General features: G+C 35.0%; 1 protein-coding gene across 1 annotated transcript in view; it reads right to left on the bottom strand.

Annotated features, from left to right (window-relative positions):
* nacc2 (NACC family member 2) overlaps positions 1–12,865 on the bottom strand; it is an 80,413-nt gene that overhangs the window by 44,583 nt on the left and 22,965 nt on the right. The window contains exon 2 of the mRNA XM_087790725.1: positions 9,796–9,844. The gene's annotated coding sequence lies outside the window, so the exon portion shown is untranslated. The remainder of the gene's footprint in view (positions 1–9,795; positions 9,845–12,865) is intronic.

Raw genomic sequence — 12,865 nt, forward strand, 5'->3', positions numbered from 1 at the left:
TCCAATCTGTACTAGTACAGATTGGAATTCCAATATTGAGATCCAAGTTAAGTAGTAGGATTCCAATCTGTACTAGTACAGATTGGGAATTCGCAAGTAGAATCTGGAATCTGTACTAGTACAGTTTGGAATTCCAATCTGTACTAGTAGGATTCCAGAGCCTACTGGATTTCAATCTGTACTGTCACACATATACTGTATAATTATCAGTTGTCACCCCGTCTGAAGTCTACTGTTCACCTCTGTTGAACTCTTTTCGATGCTATTTGCAATTTGAATTGTTTATTTGCTAGATTTAACTTAATTAACCCGGTTGAGTTTAATGGTTTTTACAGCTTTTTTTTAACGACACATACAACCCTACAAGCGAGGGATTAAAGAAATAAAGACGTACTTCAAGAAGCTGGTTCACCCCCAGATGGGATACAAACCCAAACACGGTCAGTCACAAGCTCCGGCTACGTCTCGCATGATATTATGAAGACACAAGTTTAAGGGTTTGTGGTCAAAAAGCTCTATTTCTCGGTTTGTTCACTCGAGCATCATCACATTTTTCGCACAAAGACAACTCTGTGACAGAGCGGGAGGTTTTTTTTTTCGTGCAGCCTCTAAACTTAGGTTCAAATTTAGGTCGCCGCGTTTCCATGTTGTGTTTGCATGTTCTCTCCTCCCTGTGCACGCCACCCGAACAATGCGTGCAGCTTAGGGACGAGGACGCCGGAGTGAACCAATCGTTGCACTCGCTTCTGCAGGAAACATGTTTAAAAAAAAAGGGACCAAGTGATGTAATATTAACAGTATCCCTTCACTTTAGTGTTGAGTCTGTAGTGAACGGTACTTGTATCGTCTTCACGAGCAAACACTCAATGACCTGATATCACAGCAGTTTAAAAATGATAATGACAACTTGGGTGTGACAAGAAGTGGGACTTATTAGGAGTAAATACACCGGAGACCTTCGGTAATCTCTTCATTAAAGGGCCGGTGCATCTGGTCGTAATGTTTGGGAACAAATTGGTCACATGGTTCTCCTGAATACACTGTCGCCATTGAAAATAAGAACTATGGAAGCGTATCAGTGCCAGTGCATATTGAGTGGTGGACTTTAACGTTTCAATTTGTTTATTAAGCTTTATTTTTTTTGCCTTTTATAATTCAATTTAAAAATGTCAAAATTAAAAGATTGAATTGTTATAGTTGAATGAAAAACTGAAATTCTTTAAAATGAATTACTTTTTTTTTACACATAGGGGTTTAAAATACCAATAGTTATTTAGTGTTTTTCTTTGTCTATTTTAATATACCAATAATTATTTAGTGGCGTTTTTTTTTTGTCTAAATCCAATATATTTTTATTAGTAGCCTATATTCAATATACAAAATGTTACATAAAACTGAACATATACACTCTACTTATTAATTTATTCATTAACTACAATACTTTTTCCAATAAAAATGAATTCAATATTACAATACAGACACTATTAAATTAAATTATTCAAAAACACATTGATTAAATGCTTAACAAAACAATAACTTTTCAAAAAGAACATTTATAATTAATAGTATTAATTCAATGTTCTGATGACACTGACGTCCTTCCATAGAAAGCACCTAAATGTCGACAAAAAGGTTTTCATCTCCAAACTCAAGCGACACATGAGGATGTGGTTGACACGACCCAATTAAAAAAGGGAATTCCACAAGGTTTTTTACCCAGTTGGGCGAAACAACGACGGGTGATGAATGAATCTGAAGGGACTTTTTAATCAATCGTGTTTTTCAAGATACGAAACCATCCATCGCTGATTCAGAGATGGTTTTTATTATGTCGAGCTGATGAGAGTTATGTTGAATAGATTGCTGGTGTAGATTAAACTTGTGTTGTTATATTTCTGCGTCACATTCAATCAACGCTGTATCTACATTTATTTGAGCAATATTTACTACATTTTGATTTTGTTTTGTTGTGTTTATGTGCAAAGACAAAAACATATGTGCCAGGTTTCAGTTTGAGTTGCTGTATGAAAACACATGGAGATCGTCATTTTTGGACTTCAGAAAACTCTTTAACCTCAACTGAAAATAGGGCCAAACATGCTTGTATTTTTTATTAATTATATTACATTTTTATTCAAATCAAAGTCCAGATTCACATCTAAAAGAAGAAAGCAAAAAATGCAAGCAAGTGCACGACACACACAGCTGATGAACCGAGAAGTGGAGTCCTTGTCAGAACCTTTGCTGAGTCACACTTACACTTTATGTTTCACATTCTTGATTTGTGACGATATTTCCAGAGCGAGTGTTTGACGTAAACCTTGGCATAACTTTGAGGAAACATTTTGCAACGTGTGGAAAAATAAACATTTCTCATTCCCGACCGGCCGAAGCGACGGGTCGGTCATGGTTTGTCATTAAGTCATTTAGTTGGCTCGGAAATGGACTGATCCTCTTTGCAGAGCTCCTTTGAATGCGATGGTTACACTAGATAACAACCGAGGAGGAGTAGCTGAGGCAGGTAGGAGTACATTTTAAGAAAAAGTTTGACCTCAAAATACCCTTTTTATTCAATATCAAAAGAAAATGATATGGGTAAGTTCAACGGATTGGACATTCTTTTTACAATTCTGTATATTTTGCAAAGAGACCTCATTTACTTTTTTAGTCTTTAATCCCCTGAACTGGAATTCCATTGGATGAGCTCAAAAAATTGTAGGAAGGGAAAGAACATATTTTTTGATATAATACTAGCTCAGGTACCCGGTGCTGACCGGGAATTTTTACAAAATCCAGAACCACGAAAAAATGACATGGAAGCTGCTAAGGGCTAAAAGAAAACCAAAAACGTTGGAGGATTTGAGACTTACTTAGCATTTGAGCTACAGAGCTTTAGTTTAACACCGTCCTTCGACTCTAATGCTATCGTAGCACTAATATTAATGGAGAGTTTTGCGGGAGAATAAGACCAAAAAGAAAGAAAAAAAAAAGGCTTAGTCCAGATACGGCGCAGTTCAAGGCGGCCATTTTGAAGCCTAGAAGATCTCAAGAAGAACCAAGCTGTCTCAAGTGCCCTTTATAGATATAGATTTAAAGAGAAGTGAATAAGAAGTAAGGAAATACACTATTCAAATGTATTTCTTCTTTTATTTTCAAGCATTTGCTGCATATTCCAAAAGGGGATCCCTGGGCATAGGCTAATAGTTTTTGGGGGGTCCTTGGCATCGTGAAGTTTGGGGACCTTTGGTCTATGTAACCAGAAATGTCTTGTGTCCCTGTCTCAACTTTTCACAATGTATTACTCACATTACTTTACTTTACACAACACTTAAACCGATGGACAGGCTCAACAGAAGTTTATAGGAAAAGAGAGAAAACTACAGTATATAAAATCTATGATAGCGCAACCTTTACAGCGATGCTATTCCACAGTACTAATACTGATGAACGCGACTATGATGGTCACGATATCAATACCTGGGCTGATACTGATCCTGAACCAGTTTTAAAATATTTTATAAATATCAACTTTCATTCCATTAATGTTTGAATAAAAAGGTTGGCATTACAAATGTGTCATTTATTCAAACAACGTGTTTAAATGTAAAGAAAATACAGTTAAACTATAAAACTTTTTACCATAAAACGAAGACAGCTTGTGTAACAATATTTTATAAACAAAGGGACAATTTTCGAAGGAACATAAACAACCGTGTCGAGCTCTTTAAGTCAACATAAAAGTTCTAGAACAAAATAAAATGAACACTTTTAGAGAACAAACATTCACCTTTATTAAACAAAAATGTTAAAATAAAAACTTTGAGAGGCTGGATCGGACCGATACTCAATACCAGTATCCACAGATTTCCCACAATGCACTGCAACGATATTCTGAATTAAAGAAATAAAATGTGCTAGATAGCTTCTAGTGTTTTTTAACCCCATCAACTGTATTATAAATGAAAATATTGATCATTCGATGCACAACATCCACTTGTATAATCATCAGATTAAATATATCTTGTATTTATTCATATATCTACCCCGCGATGTAGAGTTACATGACTGGGAGTCGAACCAACGGTCTCCAAACACAGCAGACAACACTGGTAGTGAGTTAGCAAAACAGTCAAACCGTCAAAAATAGCAAATATGGATCGACGACAATTAAAGTTTCTCATTTATTTAAACAAATATACACTAGTGAGAGAAAAACAAATGTCATTCACGGGTAGGTAACAGAAAAGTAAGTCAAAGGAGCTCGGGGTGTGCGTGAGAGGAAATCGGAGAGAGAGAAAGAGAGAGAGAGAGAGAGAGAGAGAGAGAGAGAGAGAGCGAGAGAGAGAGAGAGATTGGCGGCACATACGTGAGTGTTTGTAAGTTTGTGTTTGAGAGCGATCCTCCCGAGGCAAAGGCGATGCTAATGGACTCCAAGTGGCTGCGAGAGGAAAACAAATAAACATCGGCAGCAGCTTCTGCATTACATCATCGACCCTCGGCACACACACACACACACACGCACGCACACACACACGCACGCACGCACACACGCACGCACACACACACACACATACACAACCAACCTTCGCATTCTTAGCTATAGCCAGATGACTCTGGGGGCGGTTCAGAGCTAAAGGGCGACAGAAAGAAGGGAAACGGATAGAAACGCAAAGAGGAAGTCGACGCCGTGACCATGAGAGCGGGTCGAAGGTACGACGACGACGTCGAGTCAGAATTGTCAGGAAAAGTTCTTTACTGTCACTTGACAATCATGCGATGCTTATCCTAGAGTCTACTTCCTGTTTACATCTGGACCGTCTGTCTGTGGAACTCAAGGCCCGACCGGAGCATTTTAACAGATGGATCGAAAGACGATTAATGTTATCTAGTAACCTCTATAAATATTTAAGATAAGGAAAATATATTGATGTCTACAACTATACACAGTATTTCCAAGAACTGTAGAAGTGATGATGAAGAAAATAAATTATTTTAGGGGAAGTATAACAAACAATTTAATGAAGACAAATGAAGCCTCCAAAAATAAAATACTTCTTGTCACAGAAAGATTGGAAATACATTTTGTTAACCCCTGAAAAAATGTCCCACGACATGGGCTGGTTGATTTAAGTTATATACAGTTGTTGGTGCCAGTCAAATCAAAAGAAAGAGGATGAAGAAAAGTGGAAAGTACTACAAAATAAAATGAAAACGTGATCATGTTAAACAAATGATCTTGAGTTGTAGTTTATATTGACCATTATGATGTACTGTATTTGATGGAAAAAAATATTTCAAAAATACTATTAAATGAATAAACATACCCATGTAAAAAAAGGAAAGGAAAAGGAAAACTTAAACACTTGTGTTATTGCTGAAAAAAGGGATGATTTTAAATTATGATAGTAATAAAAGAAGCAAAATAAGTAGTTATTGAGCTGTTTTAACTATTACTAGTTACTTCAGTGTGATGTCATCAACGCTACAGTCGAGTCGCTTTACAGGTGGATAGTATTACGTCATCAGCAAACCGGAAAACAAATGTTTAGCACTGGTTAATCTTGGTCAAAGTTCTCGACAAAGATAAATCACTACCAATACACAGGTATATATTTGCACGGTAGCCATTAGCACTAGCAGTCAATATTGCTTTGTTATATAACTTAAAAAAGCAATTGTTGTTATTTCACCTCCATGACAGTTGATTAAGTCTGCAAATTGTTTCAGATGATCATCACTGACATGGTCAAGATGTTGAACCAACCATGACAATGAGGAAGTAATGTGATTCGCAAACTGATTATGGGATGTTCAAAAACAGCTCCCACACATGGTGTACTTCTCGTGCAACATAATCTTTAAGTTTTGAACAGGAAACATGAATAAAAACTATTTAAAGAGGACAGAGGGTGACTGACATATGGAACCGAAACTGACCAGTTACTTCATCCAAACTCTCTGATCACATGTTATTAAGATATTTTTCAGAGACCAGATGAGGAGCCAGGACCTTCAGCAACAATTGATAAAGTTGAACATCAATTAACACAGCGTCTCAACATCACGGAGGAGCCAGACAACAACAGGACATGGGAACATGTCGATCATTTGGAAGTTCCAGATACTTGTGTACCACACATGTACTATCTTCTAAAGCTGATGTTTGGACATATTTTTGTGTCAAAACAAATGAAAGCAGTTACGACTTCGTCAAGAGTTATGTGGTCTGTAAATTCTGCAACAACAGAGTGAAGTAAAAGAAGGAGCTTTCTCGCCTGCAGTTCATACAAAACCCAGAATTCTGACCCACTCTAGTAGAAGAACTCACATTTCCCAGATCCTTTAAACTCTTCACTGGCTGCCAGTTTCTTTCAGGATCAATCAACTTTCTTTGGGGCTTTGTTATCTTGGCTTTTTTAAAGCACGTATTTTAACTGTGTATTGTTTTTGATTGTTTAAGCACCTCGTGACCCTGGTCTGAGAAAGGCGCTTTACAAATTACAATTACTTACCTACTTCTAAGAACAATAAAAGTTAAGATTTTTTTTATTCGTCAAATATTTAGTTCAGCTCAGCGCAGCTTGAGAGCGCAGCCTTCCTACAAGCCTCTCACTGTAAACCATATTATGATATATATACAATATATATATACAGTATATAACATGATTTCAATTAAGCTTTTAATCTCCACCTTCACTAACAATATTGTTGCACCTTAGACCATGGAATGAACATCCAGTCTATATTATGAGGAACCTGGACGTCCCTCTTGCACAAGTTCATTATGTATCTTGAAGTGTGATATCTCTATATCAACATGAGCAACTGTTTGTATGATGTGGTAACTGAGGAGTCAGAACTGATGTCGGTTTTCACTAAATAGACAATTAGTTTGTCCCTCTGTTATCACAAGGAGTTCTGAGACAAAATGGAATGTTAAAAAACAAGGTTATTTTCATGGGGTTTTTGTTACATGTAAACAAACAAAGCGTTCTAAACTGGTGGCATTTTGAAGAAAATCATTTTTCATTGACTAAAAAGGAAACTTCAGCATCTGGTTGTTATTCAAATAGCATTTTGTTTGATTTTCCTCAGGAAACTTAACCTAAACAAGTAATACACTAATAAATGGCATTTATAGAGACGCAAACACAGAAAGCAACACAGGTTTGTTACTTTATTTTAGTTGCATCTCCCAAATTATCACTTTTACCAAGTATTTAGAAAAACACACAATTTCTAAAAAAACTGTAGACTGACAAGGCTATGAGACGGTCTGTTGTTTTTACAACTTTATTTGTTAACTGATTCACAAGCTGCCAAAACACAGACACACTTTTCTTGTCTCGCAATATTCAACAACAACAATTCTCCCTTCTTTACGTTTAAACTAGAACAACACACACTTCATTCAGTCTCATGACACCTTCACGGAACTACGTAAAAAACCCTGAACTTAACCACAGACCAAAGAAAAACTAAATTAATACATATTTGGGTATGTATTTAAAAAAGGTGAAAAACGACATTAGAAAAGCGGGGAGGCAGCGTAATCAGAGGAGCTGTATTTATTCTATGAAGTGAGCAATCATTAATAATCACATGTTGTTAAAATAATGTAAGTTTTCGAGAGTGTATAAACTGTGTGAGAGTGTGGAGAATGTAAATGACAGTTTGGAAAAGGTTTATAAAGAGTACAAGGAGGGATTATGAGGCCTAAGTATTTAGAAATAAGACACTGCACACACCCACACAAAAAACAAGAGACCACTGTATCACTGTAATATTTTACTAAATAAAAAAGAGAGAACAAAGTTTTCAGTTTATTCAGTTGTTTTTTAAAACTCGAGCAAATCTGGGCGAACAAGAGGTTACGAGAGTGAAGATCATTATGACGTAATAATGGCTTCATTCCTCCTTCAGTCAGCTGTGATCTCGCCCCGCTTAGTTTATACAACGAGTCCCATGGAGGTGGAGACTTCCTGGATTGATTACACGTGGTGACAAACCACGATGCTTGACCAATGACATCAGAGTGGGTGTGGTTATGGTAAACAAGATTTAATCTCCAGAAAAGTGTTTTCAGTGGGCGGAGCTTAAGATCATTTTCTAATGTCAATGTTTCAATGAAAAGAGAGTTTTGTACAAACACACACTGATGATACAATAGAGTCACAACATCTATTTAAGCCTTAAATCTACACTTTAGTTGCCCTTAAACAACAACATTCCACATTTTCAAGCAAAAGATCTTTGCTGTCTCAGTCTTGCTATGGCTCTATTTGTGCTTTCACGAGCGAATTCTGTGAGACTGAAGCTACACAACCGCTTCCAAATGTAACACAACGCCTTCCATCGGCCCTCTGGGGAAAAACCCCTGTTGCAGCATCACCGTACAATAACACACGCAGAGATATTTTGAGATGCTTCACATCACTCCATCAACAACTCTGACACAAGACCGTAAAACACCGTCATCTTTGCACAGTAAAGAGGAAGCAGCAGAGGAAGAGAGAGAGAGACACAAAAACGTTGAAACCGTATGTGTAAATTACATAACAGTCGACATGTGATCTCTGTTTTTTTTTTCTGTTTTTTTCTAACAATAAATCCTTTACACTGGCATCTGCGCGGCGCCGCCATGTGACCGAGCTGCCGTCCAAAATATAACACAGAACTGTAAATTTTCCATGAGCCTCAAGGTTCTAATTTCATGCTGGTATGCACTGATCCGCTGCCAGAAAAGTTTCAATTTTGGTGAGAGGTGCAGGTTTTTTCCCACCTATTTGGTTGTTTTTTTTAAAGTGGAAATGAAGAACAGAAGAAGGACTCTTCAGATTTTTAAAACTTTGGATTGTTACTTTACTGTAACACTTTTGTTCTGAATAAGTTTAATAAAAATCGATTAAGAAGAAAATAAGAATATATAATTTGATATATAATGTTGATCGATTATTCACATGCCTAAAGTACATTAATATTCTATAGCTTGAACATTTTTCTTTCACTCATTTTAATATTATTTTTGCGTCATGTTTAATTTACTTATTTTTGTTGTTTTATATATTGAAATAAGCCTAAGACTAAGGAGTAGTATTTGGAAAAATATATACAAGTTTTTGGCTAAGGAAAATACTAAGCAAGTTTTTACAGGAAAGTAAATTGTTTTAATACTATTATAAAATGTTGAAGGCTATTAATATTTTTTGTTTGTTTGCTTTAAGTGAACATTTTTTTAATATACTTTTTTTTTACTTACTAAACCTAAATTAAAAGAAAAGAATATAGAGACAATTTTTATTTCATTTAATTAAACTTTACTGGATTCATTTAGCATCACCAATATGAACATATATTATTTATTTAATATTTTTGTATTATGGACTTTTTGCATAGGAAATCAATAAGTAGTTACAATATAATAACATATTTTATAAGGTTTCAATAGTTTTGTTTTGTTGTTGTTGCAAATAGGACTGGAACATTTTTTAAATGAAAGTTTCAAAGAAAAGTAACCATAAAAAAAACTTTTCTTAATAATATAATAATTTTTAATTCGATTGATTAATAAAATTAAGATTATTCTGACAGTTCTTCGGTGCACACCGGCTCGTACATAAAAGCAGCATATCGATCGAAGTGTGATAAAATTCTTGAGATGCCACGACACCGTTTTTTATGTCAACTGAACGACCAGGAAAACTACCCTGAACTTTAAAACAAAGAAAATACAAAAATGAAACAACAAATGTGTCACACGAGCCTTGAGTTCAGATGCAACGAGTCGAAACTCACCAGAAGGGATGTTTTTCGGGTCGGCTGGAGAATCTCATGGATCACCGAACTGAAGATGTAAAGAAACACAAAATGAATAAATTAAAAACACACCATTATCAGATGATGGTTCATTTATAATGCCGTACTGATCGTCAAGGTCATATTTTCCCCGCATCAAAGTAAACAATTTCCCTTTCCAAACACCTTAAATAATATATGCTGCTCCACATATACAACATAGAGTTGCTTTCTAAAGTGAGTCATGCAGGAAACAAACAGCTAACAAATTAATCTTGTTTATACGGTTAAAAACAGGTTTTCTGAAATTTTAACCGTTTTCCCTGGAACACATTCAAGTAAAACAGTTAGGTCCGGAGGGTTGGAAGTTCCAATCCTCTTTCTCTAGTCGGACCTAGCGAGTACAGACGCTGTAACCCCCAAATAATACTGACAGAACACAACTCTGAGTCGCTTACAACTCCACAAATTTATCCCCAAAACAATACTACCAGAAGTTCAAGTCTTTTACTATCAACAAAATGTTTCCTTCACAAAATAATGCTAAAATATGATGGTATAATGCACATATACTGCAAATCCAAGCCTGTGAAATTCACAACATTAAACCCCAAAATGACGCTAAGAGAACTAAACTCTGAGTTTGTTATAATTGACTAAATTTGGCCCCAAAATAATACTATCAGAACACAAGTTCGAGTCTTTTACAACCAACAAAATGTACCCACAAAATAATACTAAAATAATGCAACTCCAAGCCTGTACAATTCACAACGATTAGCCCCAAAATAACACTAAGAGAACTAAACCTTTGAGTCTTTTACAATTGACTTAGTTGAGCCCCAAAATAATACTATCAGAACGCAACTCGGAGTCTGTTACAATATAATAAATTAAGCCCCAAAATAATGCTTAGAGAACTTTACTCTTGAGGCTGTTACAATTGGCAAAATTTAGCCCAAAAGTAATGCTAAGAGAACTTCAGTCTTGAGTCAGTTGCAATTGACCAAAATTAAGCCCCCAAATAATACAGACAGAAGGCAACTCTAAGTCTGTTACAATTGACAAAGTTTAGCCACAAAAATAATATTAAATAAATGCAACTCAAAGCTTGTAGAATGGACACCATAAAGCCCTAAAATAATGCTAAGAGAAGTAAACTCTGAGTCTGTTAAAAATTCACAAAATTAAGCCCGAAATTTATACTCCCAGAACTACTATGATTGAAAGAAGAAAAACAAAATGGCTGAGACAAAATAAAGATAATCAAAAATAAATTACACTTAATAATTTGTATTGTTACTTTTACTTTGACCTCTTATTTATTCCCTCTCTTTCTCTCCAGATCACACCTTCACGTCTCTTACTATGAAACTCTAGGAAAGTTCATTTCTTGCTGATTAATAATAAAGTCTGACAGTTATTGACGCCATAGTTACAAGTATTAAACTCAAAGTAACCTACGGTTGCTAACGATTGCATCAACTTCAAACCTCCTTTATTTCTCAACTTTATCTCAAATGTAGAAAGATACAGTCGTGCAGGAATCTTACTAAAACATCATCAAATATTATTGTTTATTTAAACAGGTTTTTACAAAATGGTAACTGTTCTTTTTGACCAGTAAATCGTCCCAAACAAATAACTGCCTTTAACTTACAAGCTAATATGCACTAGCATGCTAATAGGCCTAATTTCTAAATAATTAAAAGGTAAAATCTTATAGTCGTGCAGAAATATAACAAAAACATCATGAAATAAATAATTTATTAAAGTAAAAACAGGTTTCCTGGATTTTAAAATGTATTTTTTCCTCAAGTAAATCGTCCCAAACAATGAATTACCTTTAAGTTTTTAGCTAATGCAAGCTAGCATGCTAATTAGCCACGTTTACTTTTACCTTTCTCTCCTTTTTTTATTCCCTTGTTCTCTCCAGCTCACACCTTCACATGTCTTAATATGAAACTCTAGGAAAGTTTATTTCCTTCTGATTAATAACTTTACTAATAATATCTGACAATTATTGACGCCATGACTCATGTTTTCTACGGCAACCAGATTCGGACAAAAAGCATGTGCAAGATGCACAACTTTATTTACACTATATAGAGGACAATATAGTGTTTCTTCGATTTTTATGACAAATAAAACCATTAATGGAGTCTGTGTACATTTACTCATCACAACGTTTTGTCAACGATGTACAATTAGTTGAAGCACGACACGATTATTTACCCTGTGAGAAAATTAACTCTCTATTATTTAAAGTAAATAAAGTTGTGTATTTTGACTGCAACGCAAACAGATCGCTGGATTCCCAGATCGCTGATTAATAAACTCAAGGATAACATCTGACATTTATTGTCGCCATAGTTACAAGTATTAAACTCAAGTTGATCTCGAACAAGTACTTTTGCGTACGATTGCATCAACTTTAAACCTTAATTTCTCAACTTTAACTCAAATGTTAATTCTTATAGTCGTGCAGAAATATTAAAAAGACATCATAAAATAAATCATTTATTTAAGTAAAAACAGGTTTCCTGGGTTTTAAAATGTATTTTTTCACCTAAGTAAATCGTCCCAAACAATGAATTACCTTTAGGTTGTGAGCTAACACAAGCTAGCATGCTAATTAGTCACTTTTTCTTTTACCTTTCTCTCTCTTATTTATTTATCCAGATCACAAAATCTTGTTTACTTCAAACAGAAAATCAAAAACAGTTTTTCCTGGAAAACATTTGAGTAAAACTTCCCAAACAAACAAGTTGCAAGCTAATACAAGCTAGCATGCTAGGATGCTAATTAGCACCTTTTTTTTTACTCCATCACCATCTTAACTCTACCTCTTTTCATCCTCTTAGTTATTCCTTCAAACCTTCACATAGAAAAAGTTAATTTCTTGCTGATTTATAATCGCAATAGTAACATCTGATATTTATTGACAGTAGTTTACAATTATGAAATTCAAAGTACCTAAGTTAGTAAGTACTTTTGCTAACAATTGCATCAACTTTATAAACTCCTTTTTTCCCAACTTAATTTCAAACGTAGAAAGATAAAGTACTGT

This window comes from Callionymus lyra, chromosome 5, assembly GCF_982586985.1.
Source record: "Callionymus lyra chromosome 5, fCalLyr1.hap1.1, whole genome shotgun sequence".
NCBI lineage: Eukaryota > Metazoa > Chordata > Actinopteri > Syngnathiformes > Callionymidae > Callionymus > Callionymus lyra.